This window comes from Dama dama, chromosome 5 (assembly GCF_033118175.1).
Source record: "Dama dama isolate Ldn47 chromosome 5, ASM3311817v1, whole genome shotgun sequence".
Taxonomy (NCBI): Eukaryota; Metazoa; Chordata; class Mammalia; order Artiodactyla; family Cervidae; genus Dama; species Dama dama.
The window spans coordinates 29866634-29879908 of NC_083685.1; the positions used below are offsets into that span (position 1 = coordinate 29866634).

The 13275-nt window shown below is 37.9% G+C and overlaps 1 protein-coding gene across 3 annotated transcripts in view; it reads right to left on the minus strand.

The window, feature by feature from the left end:
* Nucleotides 1–13275, minus strand: part of PDGFC (platelet derived growth factor C) — a 242254-nt gene that overhangs the window by 42975 nt on the left and 186004 nt on the right. The window lies entirely within an intron of this gene.

Consider the following 13275-nt stretch of genomic DNA (forward strand, 5'->3'; position numbering starts at 1 on the left):
TTTGAAAGTGATTATTAAAGGAATTTACATCTTGTTTGCATTTTAAAGGTAACAGTGTGAAAAAAGTATAATAACCCTCAATACTTTTTACCACTATAATTTTTATAACGTTGGTAAATTCTAATTTAGCTCACCAACTTCTCAAAGTTTCCAAAGTAGCCATGACATCATTATCAGCAGAAATAAGAGTCAGGTGTTTTAATAGCAAAATATTTGTTCCTCAATGATCTTCTTGATATATTTTCCCAAACCAGCCCAGAGGCAGCCTGGCTTTAGACTCTATTTAAATATCCTCCCTTCACTGAGTCATAATCTGTAAAAATGGTGGTTATAATGAATTATGGAGGTTAAATGATATAAAAATGTCCATCAAGGGATTCCCTGTTGGCTTAGTGGGAAAGAATCCACCTGCCAAGGCAGGAGACAGGTTCTATCCCTGATCTGGGATGATCCCACATGCCCTGGAACAACTAAGCCCCTGCACCACAAGCGATGAGTCTGGGCTCTAGAGCCGTGAGTGGAAATTACCAAGCCCACATGCCGCAACTCCTGAAGCCCAAGCCCCCTACAGCCTGTGCTTCACAACAAGACAATCCACTGCAATGAGAAGCCCGTGCACTGTACCCCCTGCTTGCCAAATTAGAGAAAAGCCCATGCAGCACAGCCAAAAAAAGGTATGTCGAAAACAAAAATGTGCCCATCAAGCATTTAAATAATGTTCATTCTCTTCTGCCTGATTCAAGTATTTCCAAGCTGACATTGTTAAGCAATCTCTTTCCAAAATATGTTTAAAATATACTTGACTTTCAAAAATTAACTTCTCCCTGCACAAGGAACTATACTAGATATTTTGTAAGAGCCTATAAGGGAAAAGAAAGAAAATTTTAAAAAGAACACACACATACATACACACATGTATAGCTGAATCACTCTGCTGTTTGCCTGAAACGTGACATTGTAAATCAACTATGAAGGTGAAGGTGAAGTCACTCAGTCGTGCCCGACTCTTTGCGACCCCATGGGCTGTAGTCTACCAGGCTCCTCCGTCCATGGGGTTTTCCAGGCAAGAATAATGCAGTGGCTTGCCATTTCCTTCTCCAAAATTAAAAAACAAAAATCATAACACTAATCATACTGACCTTTTAGTCACAAAATCAGATTCATGTGGTTTTAGAGTAATCTTAAATAAATGACAAATATGTTATCTTAGTTAAAGGAATAGGTAAAAATTTAAAAGCTCTAGTCTTAATGTTCGAAGCATTCAAATACATTAATAGCACTACTCAAATCAATGAATATTTGAAGACTGTTTTTAAGGACAGCATTTTCTCAAATGTATGGATCATATATAAGTTGTTTGGTATGACTGACAGGTATAAAGAATGAATCATGGTTGGTATCCTAGTGGTTACTACTCTATGTGTATCAGTGTATGTGTATCAGTCACTCAGTCATGTCCGACTCTGCAACCCCATAGACTGTAGCCCACCAGGCTCCTCTATCCAAGGGATTCACCAGGCAAGAGTACTGGAGTGGGTTGCCATTACCACTAGAGAGGATATTAATCCTGAAACATAGTTCAGGAAATGTTAACTAGCTCATCAAGTCCTCTCTGCCTCTGCAACTTTAAAAAATGAAACATAATATTAGCACAATCATGCGAAGCAATTTCTTTGGTGGCTTATTTATCTGGGCTAGGAGGGTAGCAGTCATTCTACATTTCTTTTACTTTAATATTTATATTCTACTGCTTTTGCTACAAGTTAAGAATGTTGCCTATAGCCTGAAATAGACAGGGCAGCCCATTTTCAAGGCTCTGACTTTTAAAGGTATAATGCTTTTCATCCATTTAGAGATAAAAAGTTGCAGATCAGAGAATAACATTAATCTTGTTGGAGATTTATAAGAACACTGTGACCTGACCTAAGGTGGACAGCTGCAAGCACAAAGGATTTCAAGACCAAGAGTGTGCAACAACCAACCACGCCCCTCTCTCACTTGGCCTTTAAAATGCTTTCCTGAAACACTTTGGGGAGTTTGGGGTTTGTGGGACAACTAGTCACCCATCTCCTTTCTTGGCCCTGCGATAAACCTTTCTCTGCTCCATACACTGAAGTTTTGGTTTGATTGGTGTCACTGTGCAATGGGGCCAAACACTTGAGGATCCTAGTATGGGTAGCCATTCCCTTTTCCAAGGGATCTTCCTGACCCAGGGATCGAACCCAGGTCTCCTGCACTGCAGGTAGTTTCTTTACCGTCTGAGCTACCAGGGAAAGCCTTGAATTAGTAACAGTTCCTAAAAACCAATTACAGTGTACCACACCCTGCGTGCACTATGTCTTCAATATTGTGCAGAGTTTCTGAATGTTTTGTTAAGTGGATAACTTAGTCTTTAGTAAGAAATTACTACAAGAATAAAAGGAAAAAAATGAAACTATGATGATTTTAGCTCTGCAGTTATAAAGGTATTTTTAAATGCATAATCTTTTAAGGCAGAAAAAAAGAAAGGAAAGGAGCCTACTGAGATAACACTTGAAAGCCACAGGCAGGTGGATGTGTAGTTGATGAATTGGTGGACCTGCAGGAGGAAAAGGCCAGAAGCCACTTCACTGACATAAAAGAACCACCCAAAAGCTCTGGGATCGGGTGGTGCCAGGTACTTACAGCTGAGGTAATGATGGGAGGCTGCAAAGAGGGGGATGGGTTGGAGATCGTGAAACATCAGACACCCCAAAACTACTTTGCTGCTGGGGCAGAAGAGGGATTTAACCCAGCTTGAATTTGTTTCTTCAGCATGATTAACATGAGGATTTATGGCCTGAGGAACCCAAGCAGAAAAGGGAGCTGCATTGTTACTCTGAATGTGGGGGGAGGAGGAGGTTGAATATAAACCTTTATACCTAATGCTGTGACTCAGCTCTGAGTCCAGAGACCTGGCAGCCAGGACTCCTTAGCGAAGAGACAAGGGGAATCTGGGGGTTTTCAAGGAACTGACCCTGCCAGCTCACTAAGACAGTAAACACCTTTGTCAGCAAGCCCATCACATGCACAGAATGTCCAGTCAGCTTCAAAGTGGTCAACTCAGATTCTAGTCTGAGCCAAGAATTCACGTTGGAGGGTTAAACCAAGGCATTTTCAGTTACGCAAGATCACAAAAACTTTCTCTATGATACTCCTTTTTCTCAGTAAATTCATGGGGCTTTTACTCCCTTCCCAAATAAGGAAGTAAACTAAAAGAGAGGAAGACAAAAGATCCGGCAAACAAGGGATCTAATTCAAGACAACAGCAGAGGGAAGGCTCAGGACAGCGGTGGAGGCAAAGCTCCAAGGATGATGGCCGGGCAGCAGGTAAAGGGCAGCCAGCCCACAGGGAAGCTGACCGACTGTTCCTGCAGGGATTTCTTCTGGAAGGTGAATTTATTAGGAAAAAAATGCATCTGACTACATAGAGAGCAGATTCACAAAATTTGAGGAATGACTTGGGGATGAATCAGTGATAAAAATATAGAAAAATAAGCAAATCCCCAACCGATACAACTCTAAGGAAAACAGGGCAAGAAAGGAGATGCTGTCACAGCATACTTCATGGCTTAGCTGTGAGAAATGATTGCATGACTGCCATGATGTGCACAATGCATCTGGATCCGGATATAGCTAGGATCCAACAGAGGGTAGCAGGGTGGGGGGAAGGGGACAGGAGGTGACCACAGGTGTGAAAGCAGGAGGGTGAAAGAGTGTGCAGGCCTCACCTTTAGAACATGAAGTCAATGATGTCCACAGACAGTTCTTTAAACCAAAGAAGCAAGAAGTAGCAACAAAAGCCGGTGACCTGAAGGTCAATTCTAAGAGCATCACTTAAAACCAGGATCTAATGCCTGATGATCTGAAGTAGAGCTGATCTAATAATAACAGAAATAAAGTGCACAGTAAATGTAATGTGCTTGGGACTTCCCTGCTGGTGCAGTGGATAAGAATTTGCCTGCCAATGCAGGGGAGACAGGTTCAATTCCTGGTCTGGGAAGGTCCCACATGCCACGGAGGGACTCAGCCCGAGTGCTACAACTACTGAAGTTCCCATGCCTAGAATCCGTGCTCTGCAACAAGAGAAACCACTTCAATGAGAAGCCTGCACACTGCAACTAGAGAAGAGCCTCCACTCTCTGCAACTTGAGAAAGCCTGCAAGTAGCAAGGAAGACAGCACAGTCAAAAATAAATAAATAAATACAATATAATGTGCTTGAATCATCCTGAAACCATCCCCCACTCCATGGTCTGTGCAAAAATTGTCTTCCATGAAACTGGTCCCTGGTCCCAAAAAGGTTGGGAGCTGCTGACTTAAAGGAACCAGAAGCACCTGCTACCAAAGGACAACAGCTGGGTAGAGAAAAGGGGCGTGGCAACTGCCGAGTGTGTAACTAGCCCAAGAAGAGCTGCTTTTTAAAGATAAAAAGCAACTGTAACTCTGACAAAATTAAGATTGCATGTCAAAGTGTATGGGAAGAATGAAAGAACGTCTCTTGATAGTTGGGACAGTCTTGTTTAACTGACAGTGTCTCATCACCCTCATCACACCCAAGAACAAAATATGTAGTCGGGAACAGTGCCTTGGTGCTGGACCTTCACCATCTGCAAATGATCAGACAAGCTAGCGTTAACCCAGAAAAGATGGCAGGTGGTCATGCATCGTAGCTCCAGGCATAACAGAAACCGACAGTTGACAAACTTGATAGGTTTTAATCAGAAACTCAGAAAAGTTGGTATAATAAATGCAAGTACTACAAACTGAAATGATGAAAAAAAATTTTTCACTGGAATAATTTGAAAAAAATTGAAATATATCCATCTAATTCTAAGAGAAAAATCTCACTCTTTTTTGAAATCCTGAAAAATAGAGAACACATGGGCATGTTAGCTATAAAATATGCAAGCAGAGTCTCTAGTCTACCCATAAAATATTCATGCTTGCTTGAATATAAAAATGTATTTCCCCAACATCTTATAGTAAAACTCTGTATCCTGCTCAGTTTGTGATTCAGAGCATATTCTTCCCCCTAATTCAGTGTTAGATCATCTTGGACCAGAATTTCTAAGCACACTTGATAAAAATGCAGATAATTCTCTTTTTCAGATAATCCCTGACATCTGATAATATACATTTTTAATAAGTTCTTGAGAGATATTTATTATATAGTTGCTATAAAATTTATGCTAGATAATTCCCAGATTTTTGTTTGTTTGCTGGTTTGTTTGGTTGTTTTCTTTAAGAGTTGTGACATCCTCTCCTCTCAACAACTGCTTCTCTTCCTTCTCAAAATCTTTCCAGCTACTTGTAGGACATGTTGACACACACAAATACTTGAACAGGTATATTTTGTACAAATATACAAATATTGTACAATATGTATTTCTTCTCCAAAGCAAGTGAGGCTCTTAAGAGACACATGGGAATTCCATATACATCTCTGAATTTTCTCATACCAAAATATCTTATCACATATTCTTCAATAAATACTAAAAGAAAAAGTTATCAGGAACATGGATGGGGATATTGAAGAAAACATATCTATTTTATCATTTTAAATGGTGACAAACTTACTTCTAGAGAGCAATTCTCTCCATTGGATTTAGGTTGCTGTTTTGACCCTAAGCTTTTAAATCTTTGTGGCTTTTGATGTAAAAATACGAATCAAACTCCAAACTTTCAATTAGTCTAAATTCTAATTTATAACCGACTTGGGTATATCAACTTAAACTGATCTGCCTGCCTTTTACCATTTCTGCAGTTTTAGCAACTGCCTTTTTCTTTCCAACTACAAATCATTCTATCTGTGAGATTCTTTCTTAGATAGCTTGGAATTAACTGGAACAAAAAACATCAGCAAAAATGGAAGACGGCCCATACTCTTCACGTGAAAGGGAGCTCTGTGTCCAAGGGTTTGAGGGTGGGTGGAAAAATATATTTAACAGCTCTTAGCCAAGTAAGAGTTTAGTCTCTGCAGCAATTGTATAATTTCTTTGATGCAAAAAAACACTGTCACCTCAAGACTCCCTGCATAAATATACAAGTAAGTTGTATATTTTAATAAAAATCAAATCATTCCAATGTGTTTCAGACTCTAGTGTAGACATATTATACTTAAAATACTTCTTGCATTCTTTGCTACAAAAAAGAATTCTAAGAACACATTTTTCTCTTAATTCTCTCTTAAGGTAAATAAAATTTAATTTTAAAAGGTTTAAACCTAAATTTTATTTGTTCACATCAGTTTAATATAATAACATAGGAATGCAATGCAGTTTGTTATGAAGATTTATGATTCTTAAAAATCTTGAATACATTTTGACATTTTCTCTCCTATGGGACTTGTGTTAGGATACTATTATTTTTTTTTTTCTTCCCCTGAGAAACTGAACCAATGAATCTGATGCCTTGTTTGAGAGTTAGCTGGGATTTTTCTTAAACTGAACAACATAAAAGCAAATGTGGCCTTCAGGTAAGACTCTTCTTAACAAGATCATAATAGTGATAAACCTACCGGCATATCCAGAAGGGGTGGAAAACATCTCCTCCCTCCTTCTTTCTTGCCCCCGAGGCCAATATTCACTGAGTGGCTCTGTACCCCTCATCCTGCATAATTAATAACTCCTTTGGTGATCAGTCATGCATTCCTCAATGGCCCCTCAGGCCTCAAGTGTCCTCTGAGCCCGCCCAGTGGAAACCACACACCCTCTGCTCCCAATCCATGGCCCCTTCACTTCCCACGTGTACTTCACAGGAAAGCTCATCGGGTCAGGACAGCACACATTGGGTTGCAAGTGGCCGTCATACTTCACTCATTCTCTCACATACATTCATCTCTGGGTATAACTTTACTAGTAAGAATAAAACGTGTGTGATATCCAACAGGTGCCAGTTATGCATATTAAAAAATAAAAAGTAACACAGGGAACTAGATTCAATATACTGTGATAAACCATAATGGAAACGATTACATAAGAAAAGAATATATCTCTATCTATCTATATCTATACAGATATGTATAGCTGAATCACTTTGCTGGACAGAAGAAATGAACACAACACTATAAATCAAACTGTATTTCAATAAACATGTAAAAAGATTAAACCATAACCTTTGGTAATTTAAGAAAATTACAATTAAAATCATACTAACAATGGAACAAATTTGGAAGCAACTTAAAGATGAGTTGCATGGGATTGTATTAAAGGAGTCTTCATTCATATTCCACCCTCCTCTTTTCAGACAATAAAGGAAAGAAGATCAAAATAGATGGGGTCAAGGGGACTTCCCAGGTGGTCCAGTGGTTAAGAATCCATCTTGCAATGCAGGAGACGTGGGTTTGATAACTGGTCAAAGAACTAAGATCCCATGTGCCATGGGGCGACTAAACCCAGGCGCCACAACTACTAAGCCTAAGCCTGAGAGCCACAACTAGAGTGTGCCACCACAACAAAAGATCCTGCATGATGCAATGAGGAGCCCGTGTGCCACAACTAAGACCCAAAGTGGCCAAATAAACAAATAAATAATTTGAAAAATTATATGGAGTCAAGTGGTACGGTAGTAGCTTTAATATCTATTTTTTTTTTATCTAAACTGATCCAGTCATTAAATTGAAAAAGAGAGCAAATAAACTGTTGAAAATACTGTTACCACTTCGGATCAGAATGCTTAGATTAAAACTCTTTAAAACATAATATTCAATAAAGCCATTTTGAAAGAAAACAGCAGTAGCTTAATCACCCTTCAAAATATTAACCAGATTGGAGAAAAAGAGTCCTCAAAACTCAGAACCATTAAAAAAGTATGGATTACAAGTAATATTATCCTCAAGACGAATAGCTCTCTATATAAATAAAACCATTAAAAATATTCAGATCTAGATTTGTGCATTTTGTTTAAAAAACAAGTATGGTTTTGTGATGTAACTGCCCAACAAATATATATTTTAACAATAAATATTGTTTTTTGGATAACAAAAAATATGATACATATTTTACATTAAGGCCAAGATTTTTTTAAAAATAAAACTTTTAACAAAGTTTTTGATATGAGAAAAGATGTTATTTTTCAGCCTTTGTAGGTTTAACATTTTAAAATAATGGTGCTTATACTACAGTACACACAGTAAAACATACATACTCTATTATAAATTACTCCAAAATTAAACAAGAAATTTTCTTTTCTTTCTAAGAGATCTGAAATGTGCACTGGTTCTCAATGTGTGTGGCCTCCAAACAGAAACAAGCTTGCACTGTTTTATTTCAGTTTTGCTTCATTTCTTCCCAAACAATCTCTCACTGCTAATCTACCGGGCCTTTTTTCCCTCTCTTCTAGCATAAAGGAAACAAAAATCAAAGACATTATTAACTCCTTATGCACCATTGGAAAGCTGAATATATATCCTTTGCCCTGGTTTTCTTTTCCATTACTTATTAATGGAGCATGACTGGAGAATATACATTTCCATAAATAATGCTCAAAGACTGCATGAAAATTCTAAAATTTTTAATGTGTGTAGTCAATCTGTTAGTACTTTTTAAGCTATTAACAACTAGCCATGTAATTTCAGGTAAATACCTTATGCTAAGTTTTTTCTTAAACTAACACTTAGTCTACAATATCTACTTGAAAGAGCAAAATGGGAAGATGAATTTTATCTATGTCTTAGTCTAAGGTACCTGGGAATCAAGAAAAAGGTATTGGAAGTATAATATTACAAAGGAAACAATATCTATATACAATATATGTAAAATATACTAAGGACTCCCCTCGTGGCTCAGATGGTAAAGAATCTGCCTACAAGGTTGGAGACCCAGACCAGCATTACTTTGTTCACAATAGTAAGGGATCCCTTGTTTCACTATATGCTCTCATTCACTAGTGGAGTGAAAAAGAGTGGGTGACTCATCTTACAAAGGTAAGCAAAATTGTTAATGGAAATATGTGTGACAATAACTCTTTCTGAGAATTTTAACTAATGCATTAAAACTCTCCTGCTAAGATGTACGGTGATCAGAGCCACGGAATTTTGAAGGCTGACTAGAATCAAATATTCATTCAAGCTCCCAAAAAAGGATTGCAGAGTTCAGTCTTATTTGTTAAATACAAAAGATATTAAAATAAACTTTCTTTATAATTATCCCAGAAAAAGTGCTATCACACTCAACAGTTTTTCGATGTATGAAAAGATGCAAAATATTGATTCAGATAATTATTAAAAAGCAGGAAAGATGGTTATGGACATCAATGCACATGACATCATAAGTAGGCACTAATTTAACTACTTGGATGTCTAGTTTCCAACCAGAAAAGAAGATGCCAATTCCATTCTTTAAGGAGGGCAAGCATCATGATCCTTGGCAATAGAACATAATACTCCAGGGCAAGGAGAATATGTGGTGTCATTACTTGATTGTTCAGTTTTCTGGTTTGTGAGTCATCACTACTGTGGAACATACAGTGAATGAGGCAGCTCCATGGGGCTCAGATGCCCTCCAGGGGCAATAGAGGATGAGGTACCACTGAGCAGCCGCACAACGACAAACCTCAAGGCACGAAGTTCAGAGCCCACTCAGGACCTGTGCTGAACATCATGTCTTCAGTATAAAACTAAGAAGCCGTCAGGCCAGGGGCCCCTTGGCTCTACCTTGCGCTGATGAGTTTGCAGTCAGTGGGACTATGGCTTCTGGGGAGCTGGGGGAGTTTATGAAGTTTAGCTCTGGACAAAAAAGAAGAAGAAAAAGTATGAGCGATGATCCAGGAGTTCAGAGGAGCACTTGCCCCTGAGCAAATGCCACAGAACTTTAAAGCCTATGCTCCAAAAGGCAAGCTTTCCCCCTGAGGCTTTCCTTCACTGAGACACAGATAAGATTGATGGATGCTGTCCTGTTGGCAAGGATGCAAGGGGGCAGAGGGACGGGCAGGGAGGGGTGCAGTTAGCGATGCATGGTGATAATTCAAAACACTCCGTGAGGCTGCAAAGCAAAATTACTTGTCAAATTTTCACCTAGCAACTCCAGGCAGTTATTGAGAGCAGAATGGGTGTGTCTGCATGGGAAGAGAGATGGGTGCATGCAAGTAGGACAAAGGACAAATGAAGGAATGGCAGATAAACTGTCAGAGTAAACTTAAACCTGAAAGAAAACTTGTGACATGGTACAATTCATATACCAATGATCACTCCAGAGAGCAACCTGGCAAGATTGAAATCACCACATCACATAAGGCAATGCAGGAACCACTGTCCTGTTCTCTCATTTCTCTGTCCCTAGCTTGCTGGCTTTCTGAGCAGAAAGCAAACTGGAATAAGGGCTCCTGTGCTGTTTTTTCCAGGCAGCCATCACTGGGCAACTTTGATACCAAGAAAGACAGAGCTCAACAGAGCCCAGGAAGTTTGTCAACTCCCAGCCCCCAAAGTCCATATTTACAATTCATCCAGCTATTTCAATAATGATCTAAAAATGCACTGAGTTTAATTTTGATGATGCAATCAGTGATTGATACCCTTTCCATCCAGAATCTCACAGATGAAGTTCTGGTGTTAGTCACAGTGAATCTCTGGTAATGAGTCAAATTCAGGGGGCAAGACCCTTTCTGGTCCAGAGGAGGGATGGTACTTACAGAAGATCATCTACATGTCTTTGTCTCATCTCCAGGCTCAGGAATCTGACATACACTTTCACACAGAAACACAAGTGTCAGTGAACCTGCTGTTACAAGTTAAGCTGGGGTGACTGAGCGGCATGGTCAACTCCGTGCCCAGCCACTTACTGAAAAACTGTAACGGGGCTGAGACTAAACGAGGCATTGTACATTTTCTGTTTGTGTCTTTATATATTTAATTTCCTCCACACAACTGCATGGGTTACACAACCAGATAACTCATGAGACCATAAAATCAGAAAAAAACAACTCTTGGTGTTGGCCTACATGTGTTTTCACTTTCATGTCTTATTCTGTGGGATGATAATAGGTTGCTATCAACATAATATGAAGATGCTAGCTGATTTAAAACACAAATAACTTTTCAGTTTTAAGTTCATTTTTGTTACAGGTTTGGGGTAAATCAAATCTTTTATATGATTCAAGATCTATCATTATGTTTTATAGTAAAATTTGATTGTTTTATATTTAAATATTTAAAAACATTAGCTGTGCTAAAACCCAAACTGAAAATATGTACTGCATAACTTCGTGAAAGTGTAGCCATGGCTTCTAAGGCTATTATAGACTTAAAACAAATATTAACTCACTAATTCTGTGAAGCAGAGTACTGTGAAAGGATGATAAACAAATACTTAGTGGTTTCATTCAAAAAAATAATCACAGTATCAATGGGTTTTTAAATAAGTTCATCTTTGTCTACCATTAACACTTTTCTAGATGAAATTATTAAATTTTATTAAAGCTAATGTATATTTAAGATGAAGATATCTTAAATAATCTATAAAAGGAGATCGATCAAAAGTCACCATATAAAATTCATAACATATATTTTAGAAATATCTCCCTTATCTTAAATTGCACACAATAAACAATTCTGCTACTAAATAAATAAAATTATCACTTTCCAGCTTTAAATTTTGCTGTTTCTTTTCAGATGTATCTCAAATAACAATTTCACAATTTAATCAGTAGCTTAAATAGTATTTCACAGAATTGAGTGTGGGTAATTAAAAAGGGAAACTTCTGTTTAATGTTATAATACAAATATATTAAGCAAAATATTGATTCTATATTTTCTAAATTACCTCATGAGTTGCTAGTGTGCTAGGTACATTCTTTTTTTTTTTTCTTTCTTTCTTTTTTTTTTTTTTTATTAGTTGGAGGCTAATTACTTCACAACATTTCAGTGGGTTTTGTCATACATTGATATGAATCAGCCATGGATTTACATGTATTCCCAATCCCGATCCCCCCTCCCACCTCCCTCTCCACCCGATTCCTCTGGGTCTTCCCAGTGCACCAGGCCGGAGCACTTGTCTCATGCATCCCACCTGGGCTGGTGATCTGTTTCACCATAGATAATATACATGCTGTTCTTTTGAAATATCCCACCCTCACATTCTCCCACAAAGTTCAAAAGTCTGTTCTGTATTTCTGTGTCTCTTTTTCTGTTTTGCATATAGGGTTATCGTTACCATCTTTCTAAATTCCATATATATGTGTCAGTATGCTGTAATGTTCTTTATCTTTCTGGCTTACTTCACTCTGTATAAGGGGCTCCAGTTTCATCCATCTCATTAGGACTGGTTCATTCTTTTATAAACAGTTGGGATATGCATATCAATTAATGCATGTAATTCACACCATACTGTGCTCCCAGTGTGCAATGATTTGCTAAATCTGTCAAAACCATTATCAATATCAATTTTATATTGTTTTAAGTGGTGATACTGAACATATTTGAGTAGTATACTAGGGGACATCACATTTGTACTTCTGAATTACTACTATAAGTAGAATGGGATAAAAATAGCCAAAATGATTTCAACACTTTTGTTAAACAGCAATACATAGATACAAATATTTACAATAATACATAAAATAAAGGGTACGAGAAATTGTGACACAAATGAAAAGAGTAATAATTACACTCAGAGAAAACAGATTTCTTAAATTCCTGTAAGAATTTTGAAACTTCCTTTTTGGGGCACAAAGGACATAAATATTATTTAAGCAGGATAAATATTAAGATAAGTAGCAAAATTGAGATTACTGCTTTTAAAAATATATTTTACTCAAACTTTGATTTGAAAAGAATATTTAACACGTTTTGTTGTTGCTCAGCTGCTAAGTCGTGTGTGACTCTTGTGTGTGCCCGTGGACTGTAGCCCACCAGGCTCCTCTGTCTATGGGGATTTCCCAGGCGAGAACACTGGAGGGGGTTCCCATTTCCCTCTTCAGGAGATCTTTCCAACACAAGAATGAACCTGCATCTCCTGGGTTGGCAGATGGGTTCTTTACTATTGAGGCACTAGGGAGTTTACCATTTTCAAAAAAAAAAAAAAGATGAAAAATGTCATGCACGTATTTATAAGGAACCCACCGAAAACATCAACTTTTAGTGGGTATGGAAAGGAGTAGAAAGAACGATGTCACCTTAACGGGGGAGAAAAAGTAAAACATCACATAAAAGCACCGACTTTTGAGGCAATACAGACACTAATGATTTAAAGTGACAACACGCAAGTTATTTGTGATAACTATAGTGACACTTATGAAAAAAACATCAAGCTAGAGAAGGTTT